Genomic DNA, 25,317 nt, shown 5'->3' with positions numbered 1-25,317 from the left:
GCAGGTACACCAGCTGTTATTATCACCGGGAGGTAATTCTTGTTTAGGTTGTCTCCAGCCTAGAGGAGCAGTCTCTACTCTTTTTCTCCACATGTCTAGGCTTTCGTTTGCATTGTTGTTGTTTACATAGACTCATGCAAAACTTTTCTGCACTTCAAGCGAGACGGTGCTGGCGAATGGCCAAATAATGGGTGAGTGTCAGATGTCAAGGCTTTACGTCCTTCTGCTTGAGCAGCTGCTTCAGTCCTGGTGTCGGGCGGAGCTGTACCTGCTAGATGGTACAGCACCTCCACTTTAGTTGGTCTCAGGCACTCAGTGATTATGCGGCGCGTCTCATTCAGAGCGGTGTCCACGTGCCTAGCATGGCAGGAGTTATGCCAGACAGGCTCTGCATATTCGCCCACAGAGTAGCACAACACCAAAGTCGAAGTCCGAAGTCACCTTAGTTTTCGTATGAAAATATTCCTTGCGGAAACTTTCATTTTGGTGTTTTGACAATGCATTTTGAACGTTAGGGTACGATCTAAGGTCACCCCAAGATACTCTGGGCAAAATTAATGTTCAATTTGTGTGCCATTTCATGAAATATTTAGTTGTTGGTTGGCCTGACTGTTTTTTATGTGGAAAGCACAGACTTGCGATTTCGCAGCGTTAGGCCTTAAGTTATTATTTCTGTAAAACCGTCCTAGTTATTCCAGTGTTTGAGACAGCTTATTTTCAACGCCATGGAAATCCTTTCCCTGGGTGGCCAATGCGAGATCATCCACATACAGAAAACTGCTATGGGGTAGCCCTTTCCTCTGTAGTCTCCATCTACTGCGCTGTCCATGAAATTATACAAAAAGTCTCCTGTTACTAAGGAAGTTGGCTATTAAGGTGGTTAAAGTAGAGTCATTAGTGATGTCATAAAAATTTTTTCAGGAATAGTTTATGGTTCACAGTGTCGTTCGCAGACTTGTCAACAAAGGCCACACCCCTTATCATATGTGATTCAAAGCAGTCTTCGATGTACTGGGTGAGTCTGAAAATCTGTGATGAGCAGCTTTTATCCGGTCTAAAGTCAGCCTGTTGAGGTATGAGTGCAGAGTCTGTTGCTTACGTCAAGCGGTTGAGAATCATTCTCTCCAAGATTTTATATATATGGCAAAGAAGATATATGGGACGGTTGTTCCTAGGGTCATTGTTCTCTTTACCGGGTTTAAGGATAGCGATGACATGAGCTATCCACCACACTTTGGGAAACCTACCAGAGCATAAGCAGTTGTTAAAAAGATCTAGAATCCATTACACTGTTGCAGGACCAAAACGTTTTATTTGCTCATTCCCAAGATTATCCAGCACAGCAGCTTTCCTGTTTTACACTTACTTAGCGCCCTCTGCAGCTCTTCCGAGCAGAAAGGTCTAGACAGGTCGGTAACAGAAGTAAGCAAGATATTAGACTTTGGCTTGAGGTTTCGGCTATCTGATTTCCCATTTAATAATAGCTGATGGGCAATATCGTTGGCTGTTATGTTTGCATGTAGGGTCGTTCTAGCAGGGTCATTATTAAGGCGTCTAGAAGTTTCCAGGCTTTGTGGCTATTCTTGCTGAAGTCAGTTTCCTCCATAAGTTTGATCCACTGATCCAACTTGGCTTGCTGATATTGATTGAAGTAATTGCAATCCACGAGATACTGTTTCTTCGCCAAAAGGGTCTTCCTCAAATGCTGTGTAGTAGCGATCAAGATCAGATGCTATCTCAGGGAACAGTCCTTGCACGTATTTAGTTCGACACCCCGAGGGATGGACATTCTAGAACATTTATTCACAGCTCTTACTAAACGATCGTATTGCTCAGGGTATGGGCTGATACGTGTTACCTCTTGATCAAGATGAGTTGTAAACTTCTTCCAGTTTGCTTTTTAAAATTATACCGGTGGTGAAATGGAACAGACTGTGGATGCATTGCAGGCAAGATCTGAAACATGATTGGTCTATGTTGAGATTTAGGGATCGGCGAGCTTACTGTCTTTCTGCAAAGCTATGTGATGATGTCGCTGGCAAATATGAGGTCAGGATTGTATACTCGCTTCCATCAGGCACAGTTGAAAGATGGTGGCAGCTTACTATCGTGAGTAAGTGTCACAGACCCAGAATACGCCCAGTTTAGTACTGCATCCTTATTGTCGTCATCTTCACTACAACCCCAACTGGTTCTACGGTTGTTAAAGTCGGCTATTACTCACTTAGCTGGCTGGCTATGGAAATTAGGTGTTTCTTGAAAAATGAAGGCTTCTGTGGGAGGTTTATAAACTGAGATGGAAGGACGTTGGTACATGTGGACGTGCTGCAGTACGTCTTAGCAACACATCCCACACGTGCTGATGGGACGTGCGTCGTGGAAAGGCAGACCAGTCCATTCGCTGAATATCATCTTGTAGCACAGTTCCATGCGGTAGCATATTGTCATCCATAAAAACCGGACAAGTGCGAGCACGACTTGTGCTCTCGTTGTTCCGTATAAACAAAAGTACGTGTACATCTACTCGGCAAATCACATTCAAGGGCCTGGTAGAGGGTTCATCGAACAACCTTCACAATTCTCTATTATTCCAATCTCGTATAGTTTGCGGAAAGATCTTTCGCGCTGATATCTTTCCGTACGAGCTCTGATTTCCCTTATTTTATCATGGTGATCGTTCCTCCCAATGCAGGTCCGTGTCAACAAAATATTTTCGCATTCGGAGGAGAAAGTTGGTGATTGGAATGTCGTGAGAAGATTCCGTCGTAACGAAAAACGCAATTCTTTTAATGATTTCCATCTCAAATCCTGTATCATTTCTGTGACACTCTCTCGCATATTTCGCGATAATACAAAACGTGCTACCTTTCTTTGAACTTTTCCGATGTACTCGGGCAGTCCTATCTGGTAAGGACCCTACAACGAGCAGCAGTATTCTAAAAGAGGACGGTCAAGCGTAATGTAAGCAGTCTCCTTAGTAGGTCTGTTACATTTTCTAAGTGTCTTGCAAATAAAACGCAGTCTTTGATTAGCCTTCCCCACAACATTTTCTATGTGTTCCTTCCAATTTAAGTTGTTTGTAATTGTAATACCTTGGTATTTAGCTGAATTTACGGCTTTTAGATTAGACTGATTTATCGTGAAACCGAAGTTTAACGAGTTTCTTTTAGCATTCATGTGGATGACCACACTTTTCGTTATTTAGGGTCAACAGCCACTTTACGCACCAAATCGTTTTTGAGTTTGTTTTGATCTTCTGATGACTTTACTTGTCGAGTAATGACAGTGTCATCTGCAAAAGAACCGAAGACGGCTGATCAGATTGTCACCAATATCGATTATGTAGATAAGGAACAGCGAAGGGCCTATGACACTACCTTGTAGAACGGCAGAAATCAATTCTATTTTACTCGGTGACTTTCCGTCAATTACTACGAACTGTGACCTCTGTGACAGGAAATCACAAATCCAGTCACATAACTGAGACGATATTCTATATGCACGCAATTTCACTACGAACCGCTTGTGTGGTACAGTGTCAAAAGCCTTCCGGAAATCCAGAAATACGGAATCGATCTGAAATGCCTTGTCAATGGCACTCAACACTTCATGTAAATAAAGAGCTAATTGTGTTTCACAAGAACTATGTTTTCTAAACCCATGTTGACTGTGTGTCAATAGACCGTTTTCTTCGAGGTAATTCATAATGTTCGAACACAATATATGTTCTAAAATCCTGCTGCATATCGACGTTAACGATATGGGCCTGTAATTTAGTGGATTACTCCTATTACCTTTCGTGAATATTGGTGTAACCTGTGTAACTTCCCAGTCTTTGGGTACGGATCTTTGGTCGAGCGGACGGTTGTATTGATTGTTAAGTATGGAGCTAATGCACCTGCATATTCCGAAAGAAACGTAATTGGTATACAGTCTGGACCAAAAGACTTAATTTTATTAAGTGATTTAAGTTGCTTCACTACTCAGAGGATATTTACTTCTACGTTACTCATGTTGCCAGCTGTTTTCGATTAGATTTCTGGAATTTTTACTTCGTCTTCTTTTATGAAGGCATTTCGGAAGGTTGTGTTTAGTAACTCAGCTTTGGCAGCACTGTCTTCGATAGAATCTCCATTGCTATCGCGCAGAGAAGGCATTGATTGTTTCTTGCCGCTAACATACTTAACTATGACCAGAATCTCTTTGGATTTTCTGCCAGGTTTCGAGACAAAGTTTCTTTGTGGAAACCGTTATACGCAAGTCGCAGTGAAGTCCGCGCTTAATTTCGAGCTACTGTAAAATATCGCCAATCTTGGGGATTTTTGCGTTTTTTTTTAGATTTGGCATGTTTGTTTCGTTGTTTCTGCAACAGTGTTGTAACCCGTTTTGTGTACCATGGAGGATCATCAGATGATGATGATGATTATAATAATAGTTTCATATGGCTCAATGGCGTCTATTACACGCCACTTACTGACTTGCGTTTCCCTAACCTAGCTCAGTTATCCAAGTGGGGTAAAGATGGAGTGATCCATGCCATTCATGGGAGAGCATGTATCACGTACGTCAAATATTGAGCTCAGAGTGAAGATGGGCTTGTCGCAGTTAGGTTCTAAACACCGGGCCACATACTGTGGGAAGGTATTACTCAGCAGATGTCGAGTCTACCTGCTAGAGAGCATTTGTAAGCTCCATGGAGCAAGCAGAAATGAAGGAGTTCTGGCACCATAAAAGATCTCCAGCACCAAGAAAGACGAATATGATTTATTTAAGCGATTGTTACTATACACTATTCATAGAATTTTAAAGAGAACTATTTGAGACATTAATATGAGTCGGTTCCCATGAAACATTTTGAGAATGTTAGTGATGATATACAGCGTTCATTGAAATCAATCCGCACTTTATTTAAGTAGAGAAGCAGTGGTATTTTCTATAGGAACTTCACTTACAGACGTCTGCACGGGATAAAGAAGTTCAATGCCGAGGAAGAAAAGGACACAGCTTAGCTGGACCGTGAGGTCAATCACAAGACTTACAAGGCTGAATATCTGCACCAGTCTAATAAGGAATTGTTAACGCGGCGTTGTTATGTGTAGCTCCATGCATTAACAGGTATAGAACAGATGTTGCTCAAGCAGTCAAAATATCGCCACACTAGCTCAATACAGCAGTCATCAGCCACCAATAAACATTCCATTGGGACTTGCAGTTTAACGTGGAACCCGTACAACATGTTACTTATGGCAACTCGTCACACTGTTCAGAGCTGAAGACTAGGTTAAAACTAAGGCTGAAAATCAGTGGTACGACCGAGATAATATAAAGAATCGCTTTACCACTATACTATCAAGCACGACGTGTACATAGATAGTACAGCTACAGGTTTCAATGACTGAGTTTGCGAGTATCAGAATGAGACATATCTGGCCGTACTTTTGACTGCAGTCACTTAGAATCTTAAATTATTTACACCGCCAATGAACCGTAGATGTCAGTTTTTTACGGAAATTTCAGTTTCACCTCTAACCGTTCCTAAGAAAAATGGGTCATGATGAAGGCGGATGAAGAGACAGAAAACAAGCGAATAAAATATTGTTTTATCTGACATATCTACAAAGTTACAATTTTCGGCCTTTTTCTTTACTTGTACTGCAAAATCTTTCATCTTACCAAATTTTATGATTTGAGGCAAACAGGAAGTAACCTACAGGTTTTGATGAGCGAGTTTGTGAGGAACGAAATATGTGACATACATGGCTGTATCTCTCGTCTGCGTTGACTTGAAAGCGTAAGTTATTTACACCGCAAGTGAACGGCAGACCTTAGTATTTCAACCTGATACATCAGGACGTTTCTCAGAAAGACTGGTTTTTACAGACAGCGCTATCTTTAGATTGCTTTCACTTACAAGCTCAAATTCTTGCACAGTCAAGGTACTGTAGACGTTAGTATTTGTCACAAACTTAGACTTGATACCTTTACCCAGTCCTGAGGAAAATGGGTATTAACCGACGAACAGACACAGGCATGGCAAAAAATGTTATTTTATCTGAAATAATTTCAAATTAACAATTTTCCACTTTTTACTTTACTGTACTATGAAACTTGGCTTCTTGGTACATTTTGTGATTCTAGGTCAACAGAAAGTACCAAGTGGGTTTTGATTAGTCAGTTTGAGAGTATCAAAACATGCGACATTAATTGCAATACCTTTTGATTACATTGGCATAGAAGTTTAATATTCTTACACAGCCAAATGACCTTATACTTCAGTAGGTGACATTAATTTCAACTGGATACCTTCAATCGTTCGTGAGAAGAGGGAACAGAAAGACAGGCAGGCAAACAGACAAAAAAGTGATTCGATTGTACCGACCGTGGTACGGAACACTAAAAATAAAGTCAGGATTTAATGCACTATTGAATAACCGCAGATGGTGAACGATTACAGCGTAGCAATAACGTTGACTGGTGACTATACTGTGTTTAAAGATTTGGAAGTCAACGCGCCCATGCTACATTATGCTTCCCAACAACTAAATACCTGGACCACAAAACGATCAAGTTCGACTATGCGGGACGTACTATCATACGGCGAGAGCTGGGAACAGGTAATGCATCCAGGAATATTAACGAACATCATCGTTTCTGAACCCATCAAACATTCGTACTGTCTACAGACAATTTTCATTACACCTTCTCTCACCATGGGCGTACTTGCTGTGTGAATCTTTAAGTTAGTTCTTCAGACTTCATGATGCTGCGTGATTGTTGAAGGACTAGGGGGGAACTTATAGCGAAAGACACGTGTCCAGTTTAAAGTCCAAGTGCAGAATAATGATTTTACTTTTCACAAATATTTATTGCGGCCTATCCCCGGTTAAAGATTGAAAGTATATTCTGTTAACTTGTATATACAGATACATTCAATGTCTGCCTCTCCCGCTACGTTAAAATACACTGTAGCCAATCCAGTGGAAGGTTTCTATAGTAATAGAGTCGCTTAAAATCGCATCCAACGAAAGATTTTTATGATTCGTGTTAATATGCTTGACAACTCCCGTAATTAGTCATATTGTGGTGCACGTGCATTCGGCATCACGATCAGAGAAAAAACCTTCCCTATCTCGAAAAGAATTATTCATTCCACGCGGACATTCTATTTATCGTGTTGGTCGAAGACGTCGCTTTGAAGGACCCTACACACGCACCAAACGACCGACCGATCGATTGACCGACAAATTGGAAGTGTGTTAACGTTTTGATCGACCGACCAGTGAACTTTCTTTGTCGGGATATCGGGCGGGTAGTGCCACCCAATAGCCGATCAGCCCCGCCCCCCTCCCCCGCACCTTCACCCCCACTCCCCCAACAAATTTTGCCGTGTGTAGCGCTCTCGTGCAAACGCCCGACAACTGCCTTTTCTCATTGCCTGGGGGCTTAAATACTGTTCTAATTTGCTTGACAGGGTGCGAGGCTGATAAGACTTCGAGACAGAGTTACTGGAGAACTTTAAAAACTGCAGATATTTGTGGGCCCAGTCGTGCGAGTAGTACAGCCACAGAGATGCGAGAAATGAAGCACACGCTTCACTTTTTAACGAAACCATAATGATTTCGTGTGTCACACAGAGATAATAAAAGTTCGTCAGTTTCTGTATTTCTGTTTTTAGGTTTTATTTCCAATACTAATTGGAAATGAAATCTAAAATCCGAGATATCACCATATCACTATTCACTGCATGTTCATAAACTGTATTTGCTTCATTATTATAAGTGTTGAAAAAGTCTAATCTATACCCAAGCTCTCTGCTATGAAGAGCGAAGTGTGGGATTTTTTTACAATTGTAATAGTTCCTAAATGATTCATCTCTTAAGTATCTGTTGTTGCATGTGTTAGATGATATCACCATGTCTGGTCTTCCTTCGTCGAATCTGAAATGAGTTTCCTAAACGCCGAGGTCATCTTTTATGATACATCCATACAGAAGTTAATAATGTTTTCATGAACCTTTTTTGATTTATTTATTTTGCTTTACCATGAAGAATTTCTTCAGCCAATTATAAACCATGATGCAGATGTCAGGAATCGTTTATTTAATAACTGTAGGGATACAACAGCAGTGAATCTAAGGTCCTCGTGGCTAGAAATCGTAATTAAACTAGCAGTCCCTCCTTAAAGCTTACAGTCTCTGCTATGACTTTATTCTTTTTTTTCTAAGAATGGTTTGATGATCTTCAGAATCTCCGAAATGCAAGGTTCATTCATTCTTCATAATTACGAAAATAATCGTCTTCCAGCTGCGTAAGTAAAAGAACGTGGGCGCATTGGCCACTTACTTGCCCACAGTTTTCTGTCAGCTTCCTTTTCCTTTAAAATAAAAAGGGAAAAGGAAACAGCCAAGGCAAAGCGCCTTTTTTTCTGTGTGAAACCAAACGACATAGTTAAAGTGCGCGTCATTTACGACGGCGGACGAGTTTAGGTTCGTTCTGCGCATCTGACCTCACAAAACACAGTGAGCCAATGAACAGAGAGCGACGTTCCCAGAGCTCGACTTCAGTGCAGAGCACAGACGAGTGTCTTCAGGTTTAGAAACGTTCAGTCATAAATAAAGTAATTGAACAAAAGCAATGTCTTGATAGAAGACTTTCTTTTGTAGAAAGTTTGGAAAAGAATTCTTTATACCAATTGCTTCATAATCTATTAATTAATGAAACCAAACTAGCAATAAGCTTCCTAATTCAGGCGATAGCAAGGAAAGGTGTTTGTTTCATTCTCACAAACTGTTTTTCCGCAATAAAGAACAGCGGTAATTGTTTATTTCCCATTGTACTTCGACGAAACGTGAGTAATTCATAGTGATACCAACAGTGTTTGTCGATATTTTGCGTGATATGGTAGAGTCTTCCAGGAGTTCGTTTGAACAATAAACCCTGACAGCGTAATGGTGAAGGTGTTTGGCTGGTAAGTGGAAAGTTCTGAATTCAAACCTTGTTTGGTGCTAAATATTTTCTTTATTTAAAAACAATAACGAAGTGTCTTCATGAATTTTATTCTTTTGAATGTAATTTTTTTTTTAATTTCTAGTGCTTTGTCTCTTCATTATAATCATAATAAGTTCTCGGTTTTTCTCATTTTGTCCCGCAATATTTCTTTTCACAGCAATTAAAAACAATGACAAGGCACACATACAATATTCATGTTATCTGATTTGTTTGTATATCTTCTCTTCCACAGTCGCTGTTTTACTATTCATATTGAGATATATTCTTTTGAGACAGTATTAAAAGTATTATTTAGAGCAGAATTTCGGCTCTTACGTTGCCGAACTACTTGATTGTCTGACGCAATTCTTTGCTTCGCTGTTTTGACAACAACACCATATTCAGTGTTTTCGTCGACTGATCTATGTTTTGGCAAGAATTTGCCGTCCGTTGTGACAAACACAAATTGTTTGCGGCATGCGCCTCACTGACAATATATTTTAGTTTCTATGTTTTATTACGTCCACAATTCAGTTTTGTGTACTTCGCCAACTTTGTTTTAATCAGAACTTTTTAGAAAAAAGCGAAATGACTCTGGTATGAATACAACTTTTATTACAGTCGCGAAAGATGGAATATTTCTCAATATTACATACGACACCTACCTGGTACTCGAATGAGATATTGTTATACAGTAAATTTTATATGAAATTTAGGTATATTGTCCACATTTCGTTCTCAACATTGTGGCAACTAAAATCGACCATATGGAAAGTATACGTTATGGACTTTTACCTCTGCAAACTCTTCAAAATTTCGTGCAATGGTTTGCTACATTTAATGCTACAAAATAACTTCGTTGAACATCGAAACAAAATTAAGTCATTTACGGGGAGGAGGTATCAGTCAAGAAGATGTGTAAAAATCAAATTTTTGGGCCAAATAGTCGAACGATAAGTGTGTCAAAGCAGTCGGAACACCATGTGTCCGCACAGGCGAGCAGTGCAGTGATGACAAAATCGGGCACAGCGCGGAATGCGGGGACCACGTCTCTGTAGCAGTGGAAGGGTTAATGCAGCCGTGGTGGCTTTACTTCATAAACTGCGCGCTCCCCCCTAAACATAAGTTTGCCAGCTTACTATACTATGGCGCTGCTTCTCTTGGCGCGTGCGTCGTTTGCAAGTGGCAACGCAGCAATCTCCCGCGTCTGAGCGGGCATGCGCGAACGGCCAAGATAAAAGAATTGAACTATAGTCTGCCACGAAACTGGTTGGTCCCTCGGCCGATTAATTGGTACTTTTGTAGGGGCCTCTGTCATCCTGTAAGACATAAGAAAGTCAAACTGAGCGAATTCCATGACCAGGGAGAAGCGTTTCATATCAGTCCCACATGTATAAGGACTTTCGCCGAAAACAGTGAACGAAGTATCACCCAGCTGTGACACACTCTTGGAGCAGACGCCACTGGATGCAGTCATGCTTCCGCTATTCTACAACAGTCGCGAGATATCCGCCATATCACGCTACGTTTGTGAGAAAGAGAACTAATTTTTCACCACTTCTACTATTATTGATCTTCTCACAGAATAACCATTTGAATTACATTTTGCCAACTGATTCGTGAAATTAGTAACTAGAGTAATTTTTTTAGTGATGTTTGATCCTTGCTCTTACGGCCTTCAGCCGACTGGTTAGTTATATTATTTTGCTTATTCATCATATTAATACTAGCTCTGGGATATTTTATTGTTGATGATTTCTGTATGCATAATACTTTGTAAACTAGTACGGTAAACCTACAATAGGAGGGTTTTTTTCTCTTGCATTGCATGACTGCTACATATCATAAACCGGTCGCCTTGTATTCTGTGCCACGCCCATAACATCTTCGAGAGAAATATGTCTATATATATTCCAGAGCCAGTTTACCATTTGGGTGTTAGAGCTTCTGAGCACTTCTGTCTTACAAGGCTGTAAATTAGGCCCGAATCCGTCTGTATTTTACGGAAAAAGATTGCTCTGTCACACTGCGTAAGTATATCTACTTGACTGTGTCTGGCTCAATTTTTCATCTGTTTCACCTCGTATCATTTGGAACTCATATACATACAACTTGACTGCGGCTGTTAGAACTTCATTGAATTAATTATCTGTATGTACCTCATACGTGTTGTTTCTAGTGTTATTAGTACCGTTTGTGAATACGTATTGTTCTTTAAACGAAAATAGTTTTCTTGTGACTTTTGTTAATAGTATGAAATTCATTTGTTTTTGAATGGTTTTGTCATGACGCCTGTTACACGTGATGTGTGACGAATATGTGTGCACTTTTCTAAACGTAACTTGAACCTATACCCGGAGCTTGAAAGCGATATCCATCTTGACAAACTGCCTGTTGACTTTTCCCTAGGATTCTTCGGGCGACGTTTCTTTACTTATTTTTCTGACTTTTCGCCAGCAAGAGTGGCTGGTATCGTCATAACTTTTCCCCACATTGCTGATGGTGGACTGGAGTCGATCTCGCGGCCGCAGATTAAATGTACATGGCGCGCCAACGTCCGAAGGCTTTTCCGTGTCACTTAGGGTGTGGTTTACCACTGCTGTCTGCAACGGTCGTTCGCTGCAACTCGTGAATCCATCATCCATTCATCTTTCGGCTTTCTTCTTTCTTGCTGAAGCTATTGTCATGTTCACTTCTGTACCTTCCTGACCAAGCGTGTGTGACAGCTCTTCTATACTTGCGCGTCGGAGAACTTCACTATGAGATCGGTCTCACACAGAAAGTGCTCTGCCACGGCCGATTTCGCCATCTACCCCAGCCTGCAGTGCCGCTTAGGTTCAGTATGCTGGTGCTGATTGATCGTCCAAGCTTTCGAGCATAGACGTTTTCGCATATACATGGTATGCAGTATATTCCCGACATTGCAAGTGGGCCTCTTCTCTCCTCTGACTATCTGAAACACTCTTTGATTTTCTTTGTCGGATTACAAATAGTCTTCAGGCCGTCTCTACGCCGTGTTTGCCCAATATATCGCCGATTCTGTCCGTTACTCTGGAAATATTTGGCAGAAAAGTCGTACCCGACATTTCTTTCGCTAGGTCTGAAGAAAGAAGAATTACAACCTAACAAGGGTCTTAACGCCAACAAGAGAGAAATCCGATTGTCGTAATGAAGTCCGAAGACTATGAGTAGAAGATCCGGGACCTATTAGATCCAACGATGCACAGGATCACACAGAATACGAATCAGTTAGTTAAGGCGTCTTCTCTGTCGGCAGACATACAGAGAAAACGGCGCAACACACAATCCCTACAACCTTGGCTGTATGTATTACCAAATGTCCGTAAGACTAATGTTTCATTAAGGTTCAAATGGCTCTGAGCACTATGGGACTTAACTTCTGAGGTCATCAGTCCCCTAGAACTTAGAATTACTTAAACCTAACTAACCTAAGGACATTACACACATCCATGCCCAAGGCAGGATTCCAACCTGGGACCGTAGCGGTCACGCGGTTCCAGACTGAAGCGGCTAGAATCGCTCAGCCACAACGGCCGGCCCAGAAAATAGTAGACAAGGGAAGTAGAGAAGGTCATTCTAAATATATGTACCAATTTTTATGAGTTTAACTTCAGTCATTACGAGAAAAGTGTACCTGAATGATGAAAATTTAAGTTTACGGTAAATCGCAGAAGATTTACAGATTTATTAACTTATCACTATGCTCGTTTAGAACATTCCAGCTGCATATTCCAGCTGTCCTCCGGTTTCCTTATCCTTTGGAGTCTTTCTCTTCATTCTTTTCTTTACCCTTGACTCCTTGGTAGCAGCTTCCGCAGCTGTCTCTGCCTCGGCTACCCGCCGCTTCTCAACAGCAGTTAGAACTGAAGTCATATTCCTTCGAGACTGGATGTTAAATTTCTTCATAACATTGATCCTTGAAATTGCACCATCACTGAATGTTGTTATTGCATCCATTACACCAATCTTCAGCACTGTCAACCCAACAAATATAGTTTTGGGTATCCTCTCCCATAAACAGCTGTTGAAGCTTTCATTTGTGTTCTGAGAGAGACCATGCATACATTTCCTAATCAGACTTCTATTTGCCAGATCAGTATATATCGGCCTAATTGACTCCATTACAGCAAATGGTAAGAAATGCCTGTGGGTATATTGTATGCCTGTAGCATTGCTCGAGCAGTACTTCCACCACGAATCTTTCGCTTTTGGGCACAAACCATGCCGTGGGGTTTCATCTGTTGACAAACTGTGAAACCATGTTGCCCAAGCAGCTCGTCTCATGTTCTCCAAATCTCCTACATTGCTCCTTATTGCTAGTCCATAATATTGAATCAAATAATCAATTTCACTTTTTGTAAGACGACATGGACCACCTATGTGTTTTCCGTGAGACAGGTTTTTTTTTCCACCGAAGTCTTTACATAGTTTTCTCAGCCGAGCTCCCATTCTTTTTTGTACATGACCAACACATTCAAGCTTTTCTATCAGAGTGTCACCATATGGTGTGTCACTAAGAGCAGTAGTGTGTCCTTTACTGTCTCCATCCCCAAGGTAGCCTCCATACCTCACACCACGACTGACCTCTGAGCTTCTAAAACCGTTTAGAATTCCTTTCGTTTCCATGTTTCCACTTGGGCCATCAAAGTTCTTTACACAAACATGGGTGTCAATAAATTTACTTGAAAAACCCTGGCAGTGCTTTGTCAGATGTTCATGATCTAGTAGCTTACTAGTTTCAATAAATGTGGCAGTTACAACCCCATTCTGAGAAGTATGAACTCTCTTCTGCCGAGATCCATCAAATGCTGCTGCAACATGTGTATTCTCAGACAAGGCTACTGCTTCTTCTGCTGATCTTTTCATTGAATGTTCACTTACACCACATAAAGCATTATGTATTAATTTATTGTGTCTGTTAAACCTCATTGGATGTGCAGCCAAACCCAACACTGCACAAAAAGTCTGGGCAGCTCTCCTTCCCCTTCCAATACATCGCATTGCATAAGCAACCTCAATATTTCCACTGTAATGTTGACTACAAGTTACTGGCGACGTCATAATACCACTGTGCATCTTACACGAGTTACAGGCAATCACAAATCAACTTTAAAGACCCTTCCCTGCTGAAATATCCTCAGAAATGTGAAAAATATCTTCACAATTGCAGTAGTTACGTTTCACAGCACTCTTTGTCCGTCCCGATTGCTGAATGGTCAGCGTGACGAATTGCCGTCCTACGGGGCCGGGTTCGATTCTCTGCTGGGTCGGGGATTTTCTTCGCTCAGGGACTGGATGTTGTGTTGTCTTCATCATCATTTCATCCGCATCCGGAGCACAGGTCGCCCAATGCAACGTTGAATGTAATAAGACCTGCACCAAGGCGGCCGGACCTGCCCCGCAAGGGGCCTCCCGACCAATGACGCCAAACGCTCTATTTCCATTTCCACAACACTCTTTCAGAAGTCTTGACAGCATATTTAGGTTCACAATAACATTTCTGTCGTTACTGCTGCTCACAGTACTACTAGGCATGTTCTTGTTACAGTCAGAAACCGAAAGTTTACGTCTAGTTCACTAACGACGGAAAAAACGGAAGAACAAAATAACGCATCACGTATTCTGACGCACTTCAAACTGACACATGGGCCCCGTGCAACATCACGTTCAACCTCAATTTTAGAACGAACGGAGCAAGGTAATGCCCATAAGCTATACACTTTTTAAATCAGCATGAAATGCTGTTTTCTATAGATCAAGACATTTTTTTCAAATTTTTGGTCATTTTCACGAGCGTGTCCCCTTAAGACTGACTGTTAGCGCTCATGTCTCACCGACGTATAACCTGCCGGAACACTTGGCCACTCTCTGCAGCCGCATATGGGAAAGCCTGACATTGCATAAAGGACTCAGTACATTACATTAAGAAGCTGAACAAACTAAAACTAGGACGAAACTATATCCTAGTCAGCTTTGATGTTGTACCTTTGTTCAAAGTGCCACTCAGTGACTGGAGCATATCGGTTACATTTTCCCGCAGGATATCACCAAGCACTATCACGTATGTCTCACCACGAGCTATTTCATGTGAAATGGCAACTTCTATGAAAAGTTGGAAGGCGTCGCCAAGGGTAGTCCCCCTAGTACAGTGGTGGCAAAATTCTCTATGGAACAGCCGCGCGGAGTGGCCGCGTAGTTTGAGGTGCCATGTCACAGATTGCGCGGCCCCTCCCGCCGGACGTTCGAGTCCTCCCTCCGGCATGGGTGTGTGTGTTTTTCTTAGCAGAAGTTAAAGTTAGGTTAAGTATTGTGTAAGTCTAGGGACCGATGACCTCTGAAATTTGGTCCATTAGGAAATCACACACATTTTTGAAGAACTATGAACAATTTGAAGCACAGGCATTGGACGTGGCACTTGGTAAACCTAATTCGTGGTACTGAGACGTCGATGATACCTTCGTTGTGTGGAGCGATGGTGTGAAACAACTCGTTGTCTTGCTAGGACACTTGAATAACCTCCGTACTAAAATAAAATGTACCATAGAAAAGGACAAACAACTACTCATTCTATATCTACTGGTCACAAGAGAGGGTGATAACTTGGGACACAGCGTGTATCGAAAACCTACACACATGGATCGATACCTGCACAGCCTGTCAAATCACTCCCCGAGCCAGGGAAGAGGCATGATTAATACGTTCGCAACACGAGCAAGACGAATATGCGAGCCGCAGCGCCTCAGACGCGAAATGCAACACCTGCAAAGCGTTCTGAGGAGCAAGGGGTACTCCACCAGTTACATAAAAAGTGTCACTATTTTTGCACGACAAACGTAAATATTACCGAACATGACGTAAAACTGATTTCTACATAGGGTATCCGATCTGAAGGATACTAAATGTTAGAAACCACGTTGTTCAGGAATAATCTAATGCATTGCTCGAGAACTTGTAGGATATACATAGCATAACATAACTTTTCTTTGCTCTTTGTGTTCCAGTGTAAGGCAGTCTGGAGAAAGATTACAGGGAGGTCGAAAATTTTCGTCTATCCCACAGAATTATTTGTAGGATGTTTTAAATGAGTTGAGGCACAGAATATTAGAACAGATAGTTTGGTTAGCAGAGGTTGTTGTCAAAATCGTAATTTGGTGTGTGTTTTAGCGGAAGGATTCTGTCACAAGCCATGATTCTGTCTACTGCGCAGTTTTATGGGCCTTAGTGATTAACCATTTAGTAGGCAAGGATGATTTCCGTTACGCTTAGAAAACTTCAACCTTAGTCAGACGCAGTCTTGAATATTAGTCGGATGAATTTTAATAATCAGTGTTACTGAATTACTCCGAAATGATCAGTATCAAATGTGGCTGAATATTCAAGGTTGTAAGTAGGCTGTTTAGCTTTTTTATTGGTAACGCCACCTCTGTATGAAAATCACTGGCTGTGCTGTGCGCAGTCTGTGGCTGCTTTGCATTGTTGTAATACTCGCCATTGTAGTGTTGGGCAGCGGCAGCTGGATGTGAACAGCGCGTAGCGTTGCGCAGTTGGAGGTGAGCCGCCAGCAGTGGTGGATGTGGGGAGAGAGATGGCGGAGTTTTGAAATTTGTCATGAACTGCTATATTTATATATGATGATATCAAGGTAAATACATTGTTTGTTCTCTATTAATATCTTTGATTTGCTAACTATCCCTATCAGTAGTTAGTGCCTTCCATAGTTTGAATCTTTTATTTAGCTGGGAGTAGTGGCGCTCGCTGTATTGCAGTAGCTTGAGCAGCGAAGATTTTTGTGAGGTAAGTGATTTGTGAAAGGTATAGTTCAATGTTAGTCAGGGCAATTCTTTTGTAGGGAATTTTGAAAGTCAGATTGCGTTGCGCTAACAAAATATTGTGTGTCAGTTTAAGCACAGTCTTGTATAATTGTTCAAAGGGGACGTTTCATATGGCGACCCTGCCAGGATACCTCACTGGAATCTTCTGATTTTTTTCTTGTAGTTTGTGTAATTAGTGTAGATTTTGTTTATTGCTAGCGCAAAATTGTAGAGAAAATCTCCTTTGTAGTTGCAGTCTTTCATTGTTGTACAGTAAAACAGTTGTGGCATGCATGTAGATTTGCACCAAGTATTTCGCAGCTGCAATTAACTAGATATTATTTTCAGTGCTATGTTAATGTGTTCTCTAATTTTTTATCTTCAAATTGTGTTTTTCTGTGTTGTCGTGTGAAATACTGTGACAATAATGGTGTGTGAAAAACGTAATACTAGGCTCCAAAGTAAACTGAGAAATGACAGTGAAAGTGAAAGCAGTGTGTTAGCGCCACCGAGTAATGAATTAACTGATGTTCAAAGTAGTAATTTGGTAATTGTGCATAGGGAAATGGAGCGTGCTGCAAACAATGGTGTAGACATTGAAACATTTAGTGAACAGGGAAGCATTATCGATCGATCGGTCGGCAACAACTCGCCTCAGGAATCCGAAATAACAGGACACAATTTCGCAAATACTGTAGATTCAGGTTTTGGGTCATCACCGTTTTCTCAAATAAGTCAAGACACATTTTCTGCTTGTCAAAATGTGAATGTTGCCGGTGCAAATGCACTGCCGAAAAGCGTAGAGAAACAGATTCCAGACACTAATACATTATTATTGCAATTAATGCAACAAATGGAACAAAATCAGAGACAAATGGGACAAAATCTTAAAAAGTTAGACACAGTGGAACAAAATCTTAAAAAGTTAGACACAATGGAACAACACCAGAGACAAACACAGCAACAGTTAGACACAATGGAACAAAATCTTCAAAAGTTAGACACCACACTTGAACAAACACGTGAAGATTTAACTACTGAGTTACATAACATTGAATCGAAATGTCAAAAAGTCTGTAATGACGTAAAAACACAAATTTGTGAGCATTTTCAACCTATTTTTTCGTGGCATGAAAATGCATTACAGAACCACGAAGCAGCCATAAAAGAACTGCAAACCATTGTTCATGAAAATCATGAGACCTTGTGGGCTAAAATTGACTCAGTTGCATCTACCGATTCGGTTACGCAACTTGCAAAAACTCAGGAAAACTTAAAGGACACAGTAGATTCGATTTCAACACAAATGGACACTCTGAAACTTGGTTCAGAAAAACACACTGAGGAAATGTGTTCACTATCGGAGAAAGTAGCCGAACTTTCGGATCAGGTCACTAACTTATCTACAAAGGTAGATGATGATCTGAATGACACAAGACCTGTAGCCTTCACTGACACAGAAGAGTATGAACAAATTAGAAAATTCAAACAGAATCAAAATCAAATCAATACACAGTACAAAGGAGAAATCCGGGAAGTACAAGATCAGCTGACACAGGTAATACAAGAATTACGTATTTCAGAGGATACTCGCGCCCCAATACAGGAAGAGGGACACAGAAATACGGAACAGCCACAAAATAATAACACAGGGCATTTCGGAAGTTATGAAAAAAATTGGCAATGTGCACCGAATTTTGAGATGGAACGGCCGACACGACCTAACAATGACCGATATGCGACTCGCCGACATGATGATTTTGACTATAAGCTGTTCATTACTACACGTTAATTCAAAACATTTAAGAATTCTGGCAACAACATTCATCCACAAGCATGGCTACATCAATTCTCGCATTGTTTTCCTCCCAACTGGTCGTTAGAACACAGATTAGAATTTATGTGTGGCTACTTGGAGAATGAACCAGCTGTAAGAATGCGATCGGTACTTCACGATTGCCACAGTGAAGAGGAGTTTTACCATGCCTTCCTCTCAGCATATTGGTCTCAAGCCACACAAGACCGAGTAAAACACGACATCATAATGATGAAACATTTCGAACAATCAGAATTCTCCAGTGTTGTGAAATATTTTGAAGACATGTTGCACAAGAATCAGTACCTGACAAACCCATACAGCCCCTCAGAACTCATCCACATTTGCTCAATCAAATTACCTGAACATTTACGACATATTATTTTAGCAGGACGTTGCAAAGAAGACATTGAAGCTTTTCAGGGACTGTTACAAGAACTGGAAATTGACACAGACAGTCGCGGGATGCGAAAACAGGAAAACAATCACTACAGGTCACATCCGTCACAATTCCGTGACGACAGAAACAATAACTGGACACGGCAAGTCTATTCTTACAACGCAAATCGTGACCAAAACAGACAGCACCCTTATGACAACCGCTGGCAGAATAATAGTTACAGAGAAAGATCGCATTTCCGTAGTAATGAATATGACAGAGATAACCATAGAAACAGACAACATGGTAATCAAAACTATTATTATCAAAGGAGACAGAATAATTTCAGACGCAACAGTTCAGCGAGCAGTTACGATTCAGGGAGAAATTCTCCATCACGTGACCGACAAGAAAGAAACTGTGTAAACTACCGACAAAACGACAGACCTGAATTCCATCAGAACTGGCGAGCTTCAAACAGGGCAGGGCCTTCTCGTCAAAGTGAATTTGTAGAAGTTAGGCTCCTAATCCCAATAACGGCGCGCGCCAACAGAGAGACAGACAATGACTCGCACAGCAGGCAGCCGCGTGCGCCCGCTGGCTCCGAGAAAAATAACATAAGACGCTAACCTTGAGAAAAATTCCAGTATTCTTTACCGACGTATACCGTATGATAATTGCGTTGAAGTTGAAACTCTGCGTACTAGGAAGAGTAAAGGTTTACACCACATTTCACATGTAAAACCGTTTATTGAAAGATAATCTGCTTTTTAACTTTGTCATTGCCATAAAACTTTTCACTTTACATTACTAGTATGCTTGTCAGACTTAGAATCTGTTAACATGCAACAATGTTTGAAGTTAAATATCCAGTCAAGAACCAAGAGAACTTATTGAAACAGAAATGACGAATGCATTGTTATAGTGAACAGACGTCACAGTGTTATTGTGTGTGTACATTCTTGCTTGTTAGTTGCACGATTATGGAACGACTATAAGGCTTACATACTTAGAACATTTACCAGTACTGCTAATGAGATTTTAATGCAACATTTTGGTTTACTTGAAAATATATTCTGGATTTAAAGTACTTCCAGTGAGATACCAGATGGCACAGTGGTTAGTTTATGTGACAACTACACGGTTTTATCACGACGCTACTAATGAGTGACAATTTACAATGTTGCTTTTGCGGTGTATCTGTTTTATATCTGCACAGTTTTTCTGAATTATTCTGGAAAGTAAAACATGTTTTAGTAGTAACTTTTGTGGTATAGCTACAAAGAGACAGCCTTTTCCGTAGCACAACAATACGTTACAGCACAGTACTTTCTTCATCACAACAATAAGCGTAATAACTAAGATATCTATACGCAAAGCATTTCACTCTTGTTTATCATGAGGTAAGTACATTGACTTCTGCAGAACTTAGCTTTCGGAGGACGATAACTACGAGACTTCCACAGAGATTATCTTACAACATGACGCACAGTTTAGCGCTACAGGACACGTATTTGAGTAATTTTGTACTTAAAACATTTATTTTTAAAGATTTTTGAATTACAAAGAAAGTTTTCCGTGAATCATTACATTCCATTGCTGTAATCTGTAACACCTGAGGGTATAATTACATTAATCCTCAGGGGGGTCCACGCTTACTTTGTGTACCATGTGTTTGGCAGGCGCAAGGAGCCCTAGCTAATATGGTATTTGCTTATACAACTTTACACTTCGGTACCATATTTCTCTAACACATAAATTACACAGCTATCTGATCATTTAACTGAGATAGACAAGCATTTTTTTTACTACATCAGTGACTCATGCTTACGCAATTACACAGTTGGATAACTTCACACTTATAAAATTGTACTTTGTCTGTACTTTGTGAAGTGTTCATATTTTTTTGGAACCATTGTGATACTATGAGAACTTTGAATGATATATTTGATATGGGATCATGATTTTTAAAGTACGTTTGAGGTCGATGACACTATTGAAGTGGCAGAGATTTTTTTTAGGTTTTGAAATTGTTGGAGGAAGCTACGACGATTTTGAGATTTGTCTGAGGTTTTATGATGTTATGATGACGATGTGTATTATGCTGTTGCGGTATGTTAATGATCAATAAGCTGATGGTATATGAGGAATTTGATTATACTATGTATTTATTATGATGAGATATTGAAGTGTCGTCGCAAGATTGACGTGTCGACGAATACGTATATGTATAATAAGATAAGGAATAATGAGTAGTGGTTAGGGACTCTGACTTGTGAAAAAGGATGTTGCAAACCAAGAATCGTACTTTCAGAGTTATGAAATGTGTGTATATGCGTGAATGTATCACAATGCCGGCGAAAATTTTTAGGACACTGTTATATTTACAGGATTTTGTTTCTACAGATTTGTAACACAAATTCTTGACCAGTGAAATTTTTTATATGAGACTGCCATTGTAGCGGAAACTGTTGTCGTAAATATTTCAGTAAGAAAGGTAAGTGACCTTGACGCAATGCGTTTTGAGCGCCCAGCTGAGAGGTTGTCGCCTGACAAAAGAAAGCCATTAGGTGGAGAAAAAAAAAAGAGGTCATTATCCTTAGTATTGACATTCCTTTGTAGAAAGCATCGCAAATACGACACGCTCAAACTTGAAAACATGATTACACTGTAGAGTTCTTAATTTATGATATTTACTGAAATGAAATGATGAGAAACATTTTATATCTATTGTCTCGCTAGTTGAAAGATTGTTTACTGCATTATGAAATGACATATGGCTAATGAATGATGTTTCATGCCTTCCTATGTATTTATTTACTCAATTTGTTTAATATCTAGTTTCTAGCTGAACTGCAGCATTGGTTAAAATAAAATTTTATATATGTACTAATATAAATATTTTATGCCTACAGACCCAGTAAAGAATAACTTCATGATGTACTTAGAGAAAACGAAGGAGCACAAAAAGACATTTCCCTTCACAGGAATTGCATACAGAATTTTCTTTTCAAGTACTTAGTAATTTCTTTTGTAGAATAAATTGTGATGCATCACTCTAGTAGATGTGACATAGGTATTAGACATGGCCATTTTTAGTGTAATATTTTTTCTGCTTGACCTTTGTCATGTTTAGGTATAAGTTACTGCTGTTTGCCAGGCATAGTGTTACTGAATTTGACTTTGTGTTACACTGCTAAGCCAGTTTTACTACTCATTTATTTTTCTTGTTGCTGCACATTGGCTCATATTAGTTGTAATGTTGCATTGCTTGGTAATTTAGATTTACTGTAGCTTGCTTTGCAAATTTCCATTTTTTTGGTCATTGCTGTTTGTGTTACTTATTTTGTGCTGCTGCATTGCCTCGTCCCTTAGTTTAGCATCTGAGCTCAGTAGATTTAAGTTAGCTTAAGAGGGGGTAGCCTCTAAGAGAATGAGTTGCGATGAATTGGAAGAAATGCATTGAGAAGTTACACGAAAAAAAGTACAGAAAACAGGTTTAGGTAGGATTTTCTTGGAAATAAATGTTGAGGTGAGAAATGTGTGAACATATAAATACAGAAAGCATGCTTATATAGAATTTTTTTGGTGGAAACAAAAGGATGAAATAAGAGGAAAGATATATGAAGTTCTGGGTTGGACTGCAGTACCAAATGTTACACTGAAAACGAACCCTATCCTTTCCTATTGGTGTTATCCCACTATGTGTTGTGTACCCTTGTGTATTTGTTTTCTTCCTGTCTCTGTGTAGTTTCATAGAATTTTTTCTTCTTTTAATATTAAGCTACATTCACTATGATGAGGAATACTGTTACCCTCAAATATAATTGGCATTAATAATATGTTATTTACTTTGTAAAGATGTTTAGACATTATTTATTCTGTTTTGTTTTAATGCTCATGTGTGAAGTTGATGTTTCAAAAGTTATTCTGATCTTTCATATATTTACTTATGTCACAATTCCTGTAACACTGATGTATATGTCTATTTCTATTCTTTTGTAAAGCCTGAATTACCACAAATCTTATCTGTACTGTTACGTTCTTTAATGATGTATTTTGTACCTTTTTAATTGTATTCTTATGTTATAACATTGCAATTGACACCAGTTCATCATATTATTAACTTGTAAGTTCCATTTCACTGCACGTTTCTGTTGGTCATAGTATATGGACAATATGTGAGAAGTAGGGACTGATAGTGTATGCACGTGTGTTAATAATTCAGCAAGGGACTGGATAACAGCATTGCTGGTTCTAAGGACATTTCAAACAAATTTTTTGTGTGTGGACAAGTGGTGGTTTATGGACATGCTATATTATCCGCAAGACTCTTCAATGGTGATTGTGCACTTGCACAGTCACAACAGATGGCTGCTGGCCATCTCTACAAGGATTGCAGTGGGTCTGCATCTTTGATGACTCACCAGTACCATTATTTCTATAAGGACTACAGTGGGTCTGCACCTTTGGTGGCCCACCAATACCGTGATCTCTACCAGGACTACAGTGGGTCTGTACCTCTGGTGGCCCACCAATACCATTATTTCTACAAGGACTGCAGTGGGTCTGCACCTCTGGTGGCCCACCAGTACCGTAATCTCTACCAGGACTACAGTGAGTCTGCTCTGTGATGACCTACCCACCAATACTCTTCAAAATTTCGACTGACTCTGCTGTGGGTTTGCTCTGTTGTGGCCCATTACCTGTATGCATGTCAAGAGTCAGCACTGTCTTTCCGTTGGAAGGGCAACACTACTTCTTCAAGACTGCATGGAAATCCACTACTTCTGTGTGCATTTTCTTTTACTGCTCAGACTTTGAGAAAAACTCTGCATTTTTACTGTCATGAATAATCTGGACTGTCTTTATTGACTGTGAGGAATTTTTAGCTTTTGACCAACATTGTATCAATAAGTGTGTGCATTTGATTTCTTTGTTATTGTAATTATGAAAATTTTTTCAAATCTGTATTGGCCACTGCCCAAACCAATTTGTAAAATTTTTTGTGGGGAGCATGGGGGCTATGTAAGTAGGCTGTTTAGGTTTTTTTATTGGTAACGCCACCTCTGTATGAAAATCACTGGCTGTGCTGTGTGCAGTCTGTGGCTGCTTTGCATTGTTGTAATACTCGCCATTGTAGTGTTGGGCAGCGGCAGCTGGATGTGAACAGCGCGTAGCGTTGCGCAGTTGGAGGTGAGCCGCCAGCAGTGGTGGATGTGGGGAGAGAGATGGCGGAGTTTTGAAATTTGTCATGAACTGCTATATTTATATATGATGATATCAAGGTAAATACATTGTTTGTTCTCTATTAATATCTTTGATTTGCTAACTATCCCTATCAGTAGTTAGTGCCTTCCATAGTTTGAATCTTTTATTTAGCTGGGAGTAGTGGCGCTCGCTGTATTGCAGTAGCTTGAGCAGCGAAGATTTTTGTGAGGTAAGTGATTTGTGAAAGGTATAGTTTAATGTTAGTCAGGGCCATTCTTTTGTAGGGAATTTTGAAAGTCAGATTGCGTTGCGCTAACAAAATATTGTGTGTCAGTTTAAGCACAGTCTTGTATAATTGTTCAAAGGGGACGTTTCAAGGTCAGTCATGGCCGGGAGAGCGTTTCGTAGATTTAGTTCAGTACTAATACGTCCCGAGCTCTTAGTACATTACGTCCACGGGCGTCTACTGTTCGTGGTTTTCAACGGAAGCACACACATATCAGAACCTTTCTCTCTGCGTTCATTTTCTGTGAATTCCTGTGCATGTAAATTGAGAAACTCTATTTCGGTCTGTTCTGGGAATAGAGATACACGCCATTGACTGGTGTCGACAGCCGATCCTTTTCTGACGCAACCTTTCTATAGGGTAGCACGGTATGGAAAAACTGCTCGACATTGGAGAATGCCGAAAATTTGATGTAGCATACACGTTCCCTCGGTACAGTATCTATACACAATACGATACAGGATAAACGATACACGGTACACGGTACACGGTACACGGTACGCGATACACAAATACACGCATGAAGTACGGGAAATGAGGGTCACCTGCATCGAACTGTACTTCCACAGAAAAATGCACATAGAACGAGGCAGTTCTCTGTTATTTTCAAATAAAATTTTATTCCTCACAGGAGATTAAAAGTTCCTGGGCCTCGCCATAATTGTTGGATACGTCGAAAGGAACACTATACCTTTTGCAGTTCTTGCGAATACTGTCTCCTGTAGTCCTTCTGTACAACGATGAAACTTCCTAGGGCGTCAAATAATCAAAGTAAAATCCTTCTAAGCAATCAAATGTGGGTCCTC

Source organism: Schistocerca americana, chromosome 4, assembly GCF_021461395.2.
Source record: "Schistocerca americana isolate TAMUIC-IGC-003095 chromosome 4, iqSchAmer2.1, whole genome shotgun sequence".
NCBI lineage: Eukaryota > Metazoa > Arthropoda > Insecta > Orthoptera > Acrididae > Schistocerca > Schistocerca americana.
The sequence above is the reverse complement of the archived record's forward strand: the minus strand, read 5'-3'. Positions refer to the sequence as shown.